We start from the raw sequence: 12,375 nt of genomic DNA, 5'->3' as shown, positions 1-12,375 counted from the left end.
GATAATTGGAATGGGAGTGTCAGAGACAGTGCGATTGGCACAGGACAGAGCGGAGTTTAGGGCTGTTGTACATAAGGTCGCTATGAGTGGCAGGCGACTCGATGGCACATAACAACAACAACAACAATCTACTCCTTTACTTTTCACTGGTGCATTCGAAAGGTTTTACTGTTATCAGTTTGTTGAGTTCCTTTTGGTGCTGCTGGTTACTTTGGTCCATCCTGGCGTCTCTGTGGCATCTCTCTAAGTACTTACCTTAATACTTCCTGCAATGTTGATCTTCTTTTTACAAACTTCCTTAGTTTTTGCTTTTCTGAGAATACCTTAATCTCTCTGTCATATTTAATGGACAGTTTTGCTGGGTACAGTATTCATGGTTGGCAGTTTTGGTGTTTTCAGAGTGTTTGATAAATGCCATTGTACTGTCTTCTTGCTTCATAGTTTCTGATGAAAAACCAGCATTTCATCTTATTTCCTCTCCCTTATAGATTACTCTTCATTTTTCTCTAGATGCTTCCAGAATTTTCTCTTTATCTTTGGTTCTACTAAATTTGACTATGATATGCCTTGATGTCTTTCTTTTGGGGTCTATTCTATATGAATTTCTCTCAGCCTCTTGTATATATTTTATCTCATTCTTCATTATGCCTGGAAAGTTTTTAGCTGGTAATCTTTCTATACCTTCCTTGGTGCCTTTTTTTGGTTCTCCTTTTTCTGGGATTCCAATTATGTACATGTTATTCCTCTTGATGGTATCCCACATTATTCTTAGGCTTTCTTCTTTTTCTTTCATTTTTAAATTTTGCTTTTTGTTTTAGCAGGTCAGTACTGAGAACTCTGTCTTCTATTTTGCTGGTTCTACCTTCTATCTTTTCAACTCTGCTCATATGTCCCTCCAACATGTTGACAGAATCTAAGACATTGGCCCTCATATTTTCCACATTTTCAAACTTCATTTAAAAGGAATTAAAAATATTTTTTAAGTATCCGAATATATTTCTTTTGATCAACATAATATTTTCATATCTATCTCTTTATTGAGAAAAGTAGTGATTTTTACAATCTTAGAAACCCAGTGAATGTCAGCTATGACTTGATTTTTACTTAATGGCAGAGAGTGTATTTTAGTTGTTTTTATTATGGTGGCTCTATTTTATACACTTTAACTATTGTATACTACCTTAGTCCAGCTCTTTACACATGTCATTTTAATACTTTGCTTTGTCTTCCCAAGCTTCTCTTTGAAATCTTATGTTTAGCTCCTTAACTTCCTGAATTCTTTCCTTTGCTTGGCTTCTTGGTGCTTTAGTTCAATATTCACAGTCTCTTCTTAAATCCATTTCAATCTTTTCTTCCTCCTCTGTCTTTGTAATGGCCTTTTACATTCTTCATGGATGATATTTTTTCTATTCTCCCACCACTTATCTGGTCTTTGTTCATTAGTGTTTAAGGCCATAAGCCTATTCTTGAGATGGTTTTTTAATTCAAGTGAGATAGATTTAAGGTAAAATTTTGGTTCTTCTGGGTTTTAGTATTCTTTAGATTCAGTTTGAACTTGCGTAAAAGTAGTTCCACAAGCAGAACCTGCCTAGTATACATGACTGATAAGGAGTTTCTTCAACAATTCTCTCCACAGACATAATCAATCTGATTTCTGTGTAGTCCATCAGGTGAGCTCCATGTACATAGCCACTGTTTATGTTCTTTTTGAAACATATTTTCAATGAACAGGTCATCCGGGAGGCAGAGCTGTATGAGGAGAACTGTGACATCAGGATTGGAGGAAGATTCATCAGCAATGTGCGTTATGCAGATAACACAACCCTGCTTGCTGAAACTGAGGAGGACCTGAGGCTCTTGCTGCAGGAGGTCAAGGACTGCAGCCTTCAATATGGATTGAGGCTCAATATAAAAAAGACAAAGATGCTCAGCATCAGCAAGGATGGTGAAGAGATTGAGATTGTCAACAGTTTTAGTTTGCTTGGCTCCACAGTCAGCGCTCTTGGCACTAGAAGCCAGGAAATTAAAAGACAAATTACAATGGGAAAGTTTGCTTTCCCATTAGGGAACTTTCCAAAGTACTGAAGAGCAATGCTGTCATTCTGGAGACTAAGGTGCGTCTGATACAGACCATGGTCTTTGCAATCACTTGCTATGCTTCAGAGCGCTGAACAATGACAGGGGGAGATAGAAGGAGAGTTGATGCCTTGAGCTGTGGTGTTGGAGAAGTGTATTGAATATATAGTGGACTGCTAAGAAAATGAGCAGGTTCAACCAAGAGAGGGTTAAACCAGGCTTCTCCTTGGAGGAAAGAATTTTGAAGCTTTGTCTGACATACTTTGGACATGTTGTAAGGAGGGACCAGTTCCTAGGACATCATGCTTTGGAGGGTGGAGGTACAGTGCAGGAGAGGAAAACTCTCTATGAAGTGGACTGATTCAGTGACTGGGGTAGTGGGGGTAGGTGTGTTGGAGACAGTGAGATTGGACAGGATAGAGCAAGGTTTAGGGCTGTTGTATATAGGGTCGCTATGAGTTATAGGTGATTAAATGGCACACAACAACAACAACATTTGCAATGAATAAATCATGAATCCTTTCATTACATTCCAAATTAATTTGCTTTTGGAGTTAATATTACACAGTAAATATTTTTGCCTCTGTCTTTTGTACATATAACTATATAAATATCTATAAGCATTATTGCTAGGTTTTAGGAGAAACCTATCTCTTGTTTATCTATCATAATAGATGAAGAAAATATTAAAATAGTCAAAAGATTTCCATTTACTTGAATTAACAATCAAACCCCTTGTATCAGCAAGAAGGAGATCAGATGTATTGCACTGGGAAAGTCTGCTGTCTCCAAATTACTCTCATCAGATTACTGAAGAGTAATAATATCAGTTTGAACACTCAGGGGCACTTGATTCAGATCATAGTATCTTCAATCACTTGTTATGCACCTGAGACTGGACAATAAATATAGATGCCCCCCACCAAAAATTAAAAAAAAAAATTCCTTTGTGTTGTAGTGTTGGAAAAGAGTACTGAATATCCCATGTCCTCCCAAGAGAAATGTCAGAGTGCTCAGGGGAGGCAAAGACTACATTCCTTTGTCTCTCATACTTTGATCTTGTTGCTTTGAGAAGTTATTCCTTGGAAAGAGACTTCATTCTTGGAAAGGTGGAGGGTCGATGAAAGAGAGGAAGACCCAAATCCAGATTGATTGACACAGTGACCACAGCAATGGGCTCAAGTATGTCAGAGATGATGGAGATGGCACAGGCTAGAACATGTTTTAGATCTGTTGTTCATAGAGTCACTTTGAGTCATACTTAACTTGAAGACACCTGACAATATCTTTTGCTTTATTAGAAGCAACATTAACTCCCTCATATGCTTATAAATCTGTAGGAGTTTTTCATTCCCACTGATATATCAAAGCTTGTTATAATAGTAATATCTGTTTTAAATCTGAACTCTTTAGTAAAATCAATAAATACTGTACCAGATATATTTGCTGGGAATAGATATGATATGAATAGGGCACTGTCACTGGAACATTTCATTTCATAAATGTACTCTAGGGATTGTTTCTACTCAGCAGAAAAATTTATTGGAAAAATTTCTCTCCAAATAAAGTAATAAGATAATTTTAGTTTGTTATTATTTAAAAAAATAATTATTCAGAGGGACAGAGCTAACATGTTATATCGATTGATATTATGTTACTTTATCAAGAGAGAACATGCAAACACAGGACAAGTTACAGAAATAAAGGCCAAAGACATACCATATCCTAAACCAGCTCTAGATTGACCTTGCGGTCCTGCTTGTTGAAGCTGGCTGTACATAGATAATTTTGCAGGAGAACACATTGCCTGAGGTATTGAAAGAAAAAAATAAATAAAAATCTGCTGAGCTGCTTACTAGGACCCAGGATAAATTTAGGAAACTATTTTTTCCGTGTTTAAAGGACACACTGTATGTCCACTCCAGCTCCTTGATGTTTTCCACTATCATTCTAAGCTTGCCAAGAATAATGTTAGTTTCATGGTGCAGATGCTTCCTATATCAACATATAGATCATGTTTGAACAACATACAGATCTTCACTTATTTCTATAGAATTTAATGAAGTTTAAGAACATGCCAGACATTTCTCTTATAATATTATAACTAGACTTTCTGGTAAGTAAATTTGAAAAAGTCATAACCATCTAAATTTTACTTAGCCTTGTCTAATCATGTGCTTTCAAAGTCTAAAATACTGAGTTTTTTGGACTAGATACATCAGTAAATTCTTGCCATTCTCTTGCTTTGTTAATCTTCTCTACACAATTTCAATTGTTTAGACACCCCAGGGCATTCTTGAGTCTGGTTTTAGTTACGGTTCTAAAGACAATAGACAAAGGCATAAGAGAAATTGGTAGCTTCCTCTTGGTAAGGGAGCTTCCTCAGGCAAGGAAATAACAGCTTTTGCTTTAAGCCACAAAGGAAGGGCAACTTTAAAAGAGGAAAAAGGACTCTTCCTAAGGCAATGTTAGACAGTAAGGAAGGATGGTGAGTCAGTCTTCTCTTTTATATTTCTCCATTTAAGTAGAAAGAGCAAATAAATGTTACTTTGGCTCATATTCAAATAATAAATTTATAAGCTGTGGTCAATAAGTCATAAATGGAAAATGTTAGTAGCCTGGTAATCAGAAAATAATCAATTAAAACTTTTGAGTTTGATCTGGAACAGTTTGTAGCACGGTCTATATTACACTATATTCAGGAAGTGGGTTACGTAGAAGGCTATGAGTAGATTGTCATAGCCCAAATACAGACTATTGTCATGATAGCTACAGTTGGTTGAGAGTAGATACTAGAAGGGGTAGAACTAAATACAAGTACAGCTATCTGGACAAAACATTGGGAAAAGTCCTTATTTGTTCCTATTCCAAAGAAAGACAATACAAATGATTGTGGAAACTATCAAACAATATCTTTAACATCACATGCAAACAAAATACTGCTGAAGTTCATTCAAAAATGCCTGAACAATACATAAATAAGGAACTGCCAGATGTTCAAACAGGATTTAAAAGAGATCGTGACACCAGGGGTATCATTGCTGATGGCAGATGGATCCTGGCTGAAAGTAAGGAATACCAGAAGAATGTCTATTTGTGCATTATTGACCATGCAAAGGCATTTGACTGTGTGGATCATAAGTTGTGGCTCAGAGTACTTGATTTTGCTCATGCAGAATTTATACCTGGACCAGGAGACTGTTGTGCGAACAGAGCAGAGGAATACTCCATGGTTTAAAATTGAGAAGGGAGTGTGTCAGGGTTGTATTCTATCTCCATACCTATTCAATCTGTTTGCTGAGAAAATTATCCGAGAAGCTAGATTCTGTGAAGACATGACTAGAGGGAGATTAATCAATAATCTGAGTTATGCAAATAACACAACCTTTCTTGCTGAAAGAAGAGGACTTGAAGCACTTGTTACAGAAGATTAAGGAATTCAGCCTTCAATGTGGATTGCATCTCAATGTCAAGAAAACAAAGATTCTTACCAATGGACCAATAAGCAGTATTGTGATGGATGGAGAGAAGTTTGAACCTGTCAACAGCTTCATCTTGCTTGGATCCACAAATAACACTCTTGGCACATGCAGTTAGGAAATAAGGAAACACATTGCTCTGGGAAAATCTGCAGTTAGGGACCTTTCCAAATTATTGAGAAGTAGTAATGTCAGTTTGAAGACCAAGATGCATTTGGTTCAGGCTGTAGCCTTTCTGATTACTAGCTAGGAATCCAAGATCTGGACAATTAATGAGGATGACAGAAAAATAATTGACTCCTTTGAGCTGTGATTTTGGAAAAGATCACTGAGCATCCCATGGACAGCCAAGAGAACAAACAGATATGTCTTGTAGAGTGTTCAACTGGAGTGCTCTTTGAAGACAAGTATGACGAGGGTTCACCTCACATACTTTGGCATGTTTTCTAGGAATGCTATTCCTTGCAGAAGGACATGATGTTGATAAGGGTGGAATGTCGGCAAAGGAGAGGAAGCTCCTCAACCAGATGGATTGATATGGTGACTGCTGCATTGGGCTCTTGTGTGTCAGGAAGTGTGAGGATGGTGCAGGATAGAAAAGCATTCAGATCTTTTACTCTACTTGATAGCACCTAACAACAACAAAAACAAATACCAGGAAACTGGTATACAGATTTAAAGGGGGTCTTAGGCCAGGTCACTTTACAAAAGAGTCTTATTTATCTCAACTTAATTCATTATCATTTAAATAGAACCAAATCACAGCTGATCCTCCAGTGGGTTTTCAGAGGTTGTAAGTTACAGAGGAAGAGATTATTCATCTTTGTCACACAGAACCAATGGTGAATTCAAAACCCTGTCTCTGGGTGAATAGCATAAATCCCTATAAACTACACCACAAGAGCTCGCTCTTAGTAATCTAGCGCTGCCATAACAGAGATTCTGTAAGTGGATGATTTAAACAAAGAAAATACATTCTTTTACAGTTTAAGAGGCTATAAGTCCGAATTCAGAGCAATAATTGTAGGAGAAGACTTGCTTTCTACCAATTGTGGAGAAAGGTTGTGTTTCCTTCCTCTCCTGTTACACGGTGTTTGAGAATTTTGTTTTCTTATATTTCTTACATGTTGGTCCATTGTGTGGCTATCATATTTTCTTTATCAATCTGCCTATTGAAAGACATTTGTGTTGTTTCTATCTTTTTTTGATATTCTAAATACAGAGGTTCAAGGATTACAGTCTTCAACATGGATTGAAACTCAACATAAAGAAAACAAAGATTCTCACCACTGAGCCAATTGGCAGCATCATGATAGATGATGAAGAGATTGAAATTGTTGACAATTTCAGTTTGCTTGGCTCTACCAGCAGCCAGGAAATTAAAAGACAAATTGTATTGGGAAAGTCTGCTGTCAGAGACTTCTCCAAGGTACTGAGGAGCAACGGTGTCCATCTGCAGACTAAGGTGAGCCTGATAAAGGCCATGCTCTTTACAATTATGTGCTATGCATCAGAGAGCTGGACAATGACTAGGGATGATAGAAAGTTGATGCCTTTAAGGTTTGGTGATGCAGAAGAGTATTGAATACATCATAGACTGCTAGAAGAACAAACAAGTTCATCCTGGGGAGGGTGAAACCAGGCTATTCCATGGAGGCAAGGATTCTGAAGGTTTGTCTGACATACTTTGGACAGATTGGAAGGCAGTATCAGTCCTTGGAGAGGGACGGTAGAGGGACAGCACAGGAGAGGAAGACCCTCCATGAGATGGATTGATTCTGTCACTGGGGTAATGGAGTTGGGCGTGTCAGAGACAATAAGTTTGGCAAGGGATAGAGAAGGTTATAGGACTGTTGTACCTAGGGTTGCTATGAGTCGCAGGCGACTCAATGACACACAACAACAACAGCAACAAATGAAGTTATAATGAACATGAATGCACATGTATCTGTTAGTGCCAAACTCATATTTCTTTTAAGATATATACATAGTCAGTCTAGATACAAAGGTGCACCTAATCCAAGCCATGGTCTTCTCAATTACTTGTTGTGCTTCAGAGAGCTGGACAATGACTAAGGATGACAGAAGAAGAATAGATGCTTTCGAGTTGTGGTGCTGGAGAAGAACATATCATGTACTGCCAAGAAAACAAATAGGTCTGTCTTGGAGAGGGGAAAGCCAAGCTTTACCTTAGAGGCTAGGATTTTAAAGCTCTGCCTCATTTACTTTGGGCATGTGGCCAGGCTAGATAGGTCACTGGAGAAGGACCTCATGCTCAGAAGGGACGACAGACAGTGCAGGACAGGGAGACTCTGGATGAGATGGATAGATAAAGTAACTGGGGTGATAGGGGTTGGTGTGTCAGAGTTAATGAGACTGGCTCAGGATAGGGAAGGGTTCATAGCTGCTGTGCATAAGGTCACTATACATTGGAAGTGGCTCAGTGGCACACAAAAACAATAATATACTAAGTCAGGTTTGGAAGCAGGAGTGGCATCAACTTCCTAAATAACATGCCTTGGAAAACTCTATGAAGTTTGATAAATATTGACAGTTGTAGAGGGGCTTCAGGTCTTTTGTTCATAGGGTTGCTATGAGTCATGCTCAACTTGAGGGCAATCAGCAAAAACTTAGTAATATACTTGCCAGATCATATGGTATTCAAATCCCAACTTTCTAAGAAAGCATCAACGTTTTCCATAGATATTGCATAATTTTAAAGTTTCATTAATAGTATATGGTTGGAGAAGTTGCAGCCAGAGTGCTCCTTGGAGGCAAAGATGGTGAAGCCTCATCTCTTATACTTTGGCATGTGGCTGGATATTCTTTGTAAAGACAATCATGCTTGGAAAGGTGGAGAGTTAGACAAGTGGAGAAAGACCCTGATGAGCTGGATTAATATCGTCACTTCAGCAATGGGCTCTCATGTGTTATAGATGAGAAAGATGGTGCAGGATAAGGCAGGGTTCAGGTTGGCTCTTCATAGGGTCACTATTAACCATACTCAACATGACAGCCCCTAACAACAAGAATAAATACAAGAGAAGGGTGCAGCAATGAATGAATGGAATTCCAAAATCTCTGTAGATGTTCATTGAAATGAAAAATAAACAAACTAAATTAAAATAATTAAAAAAATAAAATAAAAAAATTTAAAAAAAGAATAAATACAAGGAAAGTGTGTCATCGGCATAAGATATGCCATTGATGAATCTTCCACCAATCTTGATTTCACATTCTTTCTCCAATTTTCCGGATTCTTCACTGATTTCCCCCCCCAAATTACAGACTGAATAGATATGGAGAAAAGATATAACCTTGAGAGAGATCTTTCCCAATTTTAGATGACTGCTCCTAGGTCTATGTAGAGCTCTCACATGATCACCATTAATTGTTCTGAGATTCCCATTCTTCTCAATATTAGCCACAGTCGCTATGACTCATATAGACAAATGCCTTTGTATAATCAATAAAACACAAGTAAACATCTTTCCACTATTCTCTGCCTTAAGACAAAATGTATATTACATCAGCAATGGTAAGTTTTGTGCTCTGGCTTTTTCTGAATCCAACTTGAAATTCTGGCAGTTTCTAGTTGATATACTATTTCCAGTCAGGTGCTTTTAAGTCTTTTGAGAATGGCTTTTCTATCCAATGCCATAGCCTCCCTTGGGAGCATGGTCTCCAGTTGACTAAATTGTGACTGCCTTCTTTGCCATAGGACAGAATCTTCTACATCATCTACAGCTGTGAGTTTGATATAAGAGAGAATGCTAACTAGATTGGATAGACTGTAGCAAGGCTTAGCATGAAGGAGCTCTTGAGATGGAGCCAGTGTTAAAGGTTTACTTGCTGGACAATTGAAGGAAAACTGACTTGTGACTACTGTGGAACAAAACTTGCTGGATGATTGAGGAAACCAGAGGTTTCTTGCAATTATATTGCTAGGCTGAATGTGAAATTTCACTGTATAGTATCTTTCCTTTGACCCACTGAACTTTCCCCCTAATAAACTCCATAATTGTAAGTAAAAAAGAAATTTTGGAAAGTTTGTGTGATCATTAGCAATGGATATTGGACCCAATGGTTAGTAAAAGTAGGTGCAGCAGAGTAAGGGGTCACATATGACCACATAGGGATCAAATTTATGCTATGGATATTGTTAATTCGAATAGTTCCCCTTTGTGGAGTTCATAGAATTTAGATTCAGCCTTTCTCATATTACCTTTTCTCCTAATTTTTTAAATATATTATTCAGTAAGATTTTATCTGCATATGATATTAATTTTATTGTTTTATAATTTCCACATTCTGTTAAATCACCTTTTTGACAATTCAAATTCATCAATGGCTCTGAAGAAGAAGAAAAATGGACAACCTTTTTCAAGAACTTTAGAAACCCAATGGAGGGAGTGTCAGCTATGAATGGGTTCTGACCCAACAGGTATGAGTGGTCTTTTTGGTTGTTGCTGTGTGTGTTTTTCTGTTTTGTTTTTTCAAGATAAGTAATGATCTTTTATTTCCACCTGTTTGTTTGCCTTCTGAATGTCTTCTTTGATGAAATTCTTTTCAAGTCCTCTGCTTATTTGATATTTGAACCCTTTGTCTTTTTCTTGCTGAAGTACTGGCATTTTAAAAATAAATTTTAAAGATTAGCCCTTTTGTCAGATATATTGTGTCTCCTTCTTTGAGAAGTGTTTAGATGTACATAGGAATTTATTTTTTATGAAATCCCAATCATCTAGTTTATCCTCTTCTTATTATGAATTTTCAGTTATATATATGAGTCCATTTACACTTTATATTAAAGGTTCTAAATTTACCCCAATTTTTGTTGTTGTTTTCACTGTTTTTATTTTTTTTAATTATCTGTGTAGTACTAGATTTTACACCAAGGTCCTTGGATCACCATAAGTTAGCTTTTATATATATTACGAGGTGTGGACCTTGTATTTGCACATACATTTCTAGTACTAGTAGACCCATGTGTTAAAGAAGCTAGCTGTCTGTCCCCTTTAGTCTCTCTCTATTGAAACTAATGTCGCTATTGATATTGTATCCTTCTCTTTCATTGGCATCTACTGTTCCCAATTCATAGTTGACCTACCATTGGGTTTTCAGAGGCTATGAATCATGCGAGAATAGACTATTCATTTGTTTCTTGCAATACAGCTGGTGGATTTGAACTGACTGCCTTTCACCACCCTTTACCCAATAGGCTATCAGTGCTCCCTATTGGTGGTGTATATACATCCTCTTAATTGCACTGAGGAATTTCTTTTATATTTTTGTTTTGCTGAGTGTTTTTATCAGGAAAGGACGCTAAATTTTTCTTCATTAATATATGATTATGTGGTAGATTTTGATTTTAATCTATGTGGCAGATGATGAATTTATGTTGTGAAACTTGTTTTTATCCATTATGAGGAGAGAAAACATTTTAGGATTTTTATTTTGGGACATTTAAAGTATATGTCAAGAAAAGAAAACAACACAATTAGCATTCATGTAACTTCTTTAAGTTTTACTAACCTTCCTACCATTTATTATTTCATTTTTTGCCTTCATCATTGTTGATTTGTGGTTTTTCTATTATTTTAAAGACTTTCCAGAAATAATATTTGTACAGACATACATCATTAACACAGTTTTAAAACAAGCTCTCAACTCATAAAAATCTCATACACAAAGGAACAAAATGCTTGAGTCCTCCTCCCTGCTCCTGATTACTTGAGAACTATATCACAAGTATTACTTGAGAGCTATACCACAGAGGTTTTGGTAGATTTTGGTAGATAACCAAAACTTTCTTACTATAGTTTTGGTCTGCAAACGGCTTAAATCTGTTCAGATTTATTACTACACATATGCCTCCACTGTCAAACAGGTCGCAACAGCACATGTGGTATATAAGAGAGAATTTAACCTGGGTTTCCCATGTGGGACTTGGGAATTTTGTCACCAAACTACTGCTCATAAAACAGACATATTAGATACTATTTTTTAAAAAATAACTTCTTGTTGTTGCTATTTGCCATCGAGTCGTTTGTGACTCATAGTGACCCTATGTACAAGAGCCCTAAATGCCATTCTATCCTGTGCCAACCTCGCTGTCCCAAACACTCATTCCCACCACTCCACTCACAGAATTGATCCATCTCATCGATGGTCTTCCTCTCCTGTGCTGTCCCTCCACTCTCCCAAACATGATGTCCCTCTCTAAGGACCATTACCTTCTTGCAATATGCCCAAAGTATGTCAGACGAAGCTTCAGAATACTTGGCTCCAGGGAACATTCTGGCTTCACCCTCTCCAGGACAAACCTGTTTGTTCTCCTAGCAGTCCATGGTATAGTCAACACTCTTCTCCAGCACCACAACTCAAAGGCATCAATTCTCTTTCTGTAATCCCTATTCACTGTCCAACTCTCCGATGCATAGCACGTAATTGCAAAGACTATAGCCTGGATCAGGCGCACCTTAGTCTCCAGCCTGACATTGTTGTACTTCAGTACTCTTCAGAGGTCCCTCACAGCTGACTTTCCCGATGCAATTAATCTCCTGATTTCGTGGCTGCTGTTACCAAGAGTGCTGACTGTGGAGCCAAGCAAACTAAAACTGTTAACTATCTCAATCTCTTCACCACCCATACTGATACTGCCAATTGGCCCAGTGATGAGAATCTTTGTTTTCTTGATATTGAGCTTCAGTCTATCAGTATTATAAATGAAGTGAGAGCTCCGGTAGCCCAGTGGCAAGAAGCTGTACTACAATGCTTCTGGCACACAGTTCAAATCCACAAGCTATTTCACAGGAGAAGG

The sequence above is a fragment of the Elephantulus edwardii genome, unplaced genomic scaffold (assembly GCF_000299155.1).
Source record: "Elephantulus edwardii isolate Elephantulus edwardi_28Jun2011 unplaced genomic scaffold, EleEdw1.0 scaffold00012, whole genome shotgun sequence".
In the NCBI taxonomy this organism is placed as follows: domain Eukaryota; kingdom Metazoa; phylum Chordata; class Mammalia; order Macroscelidea; family Macroscelididae; genus Elephantulus; species Elephantulus edwardii.
Note: the sequence above shows the minus strand (reverse complement) of the source record.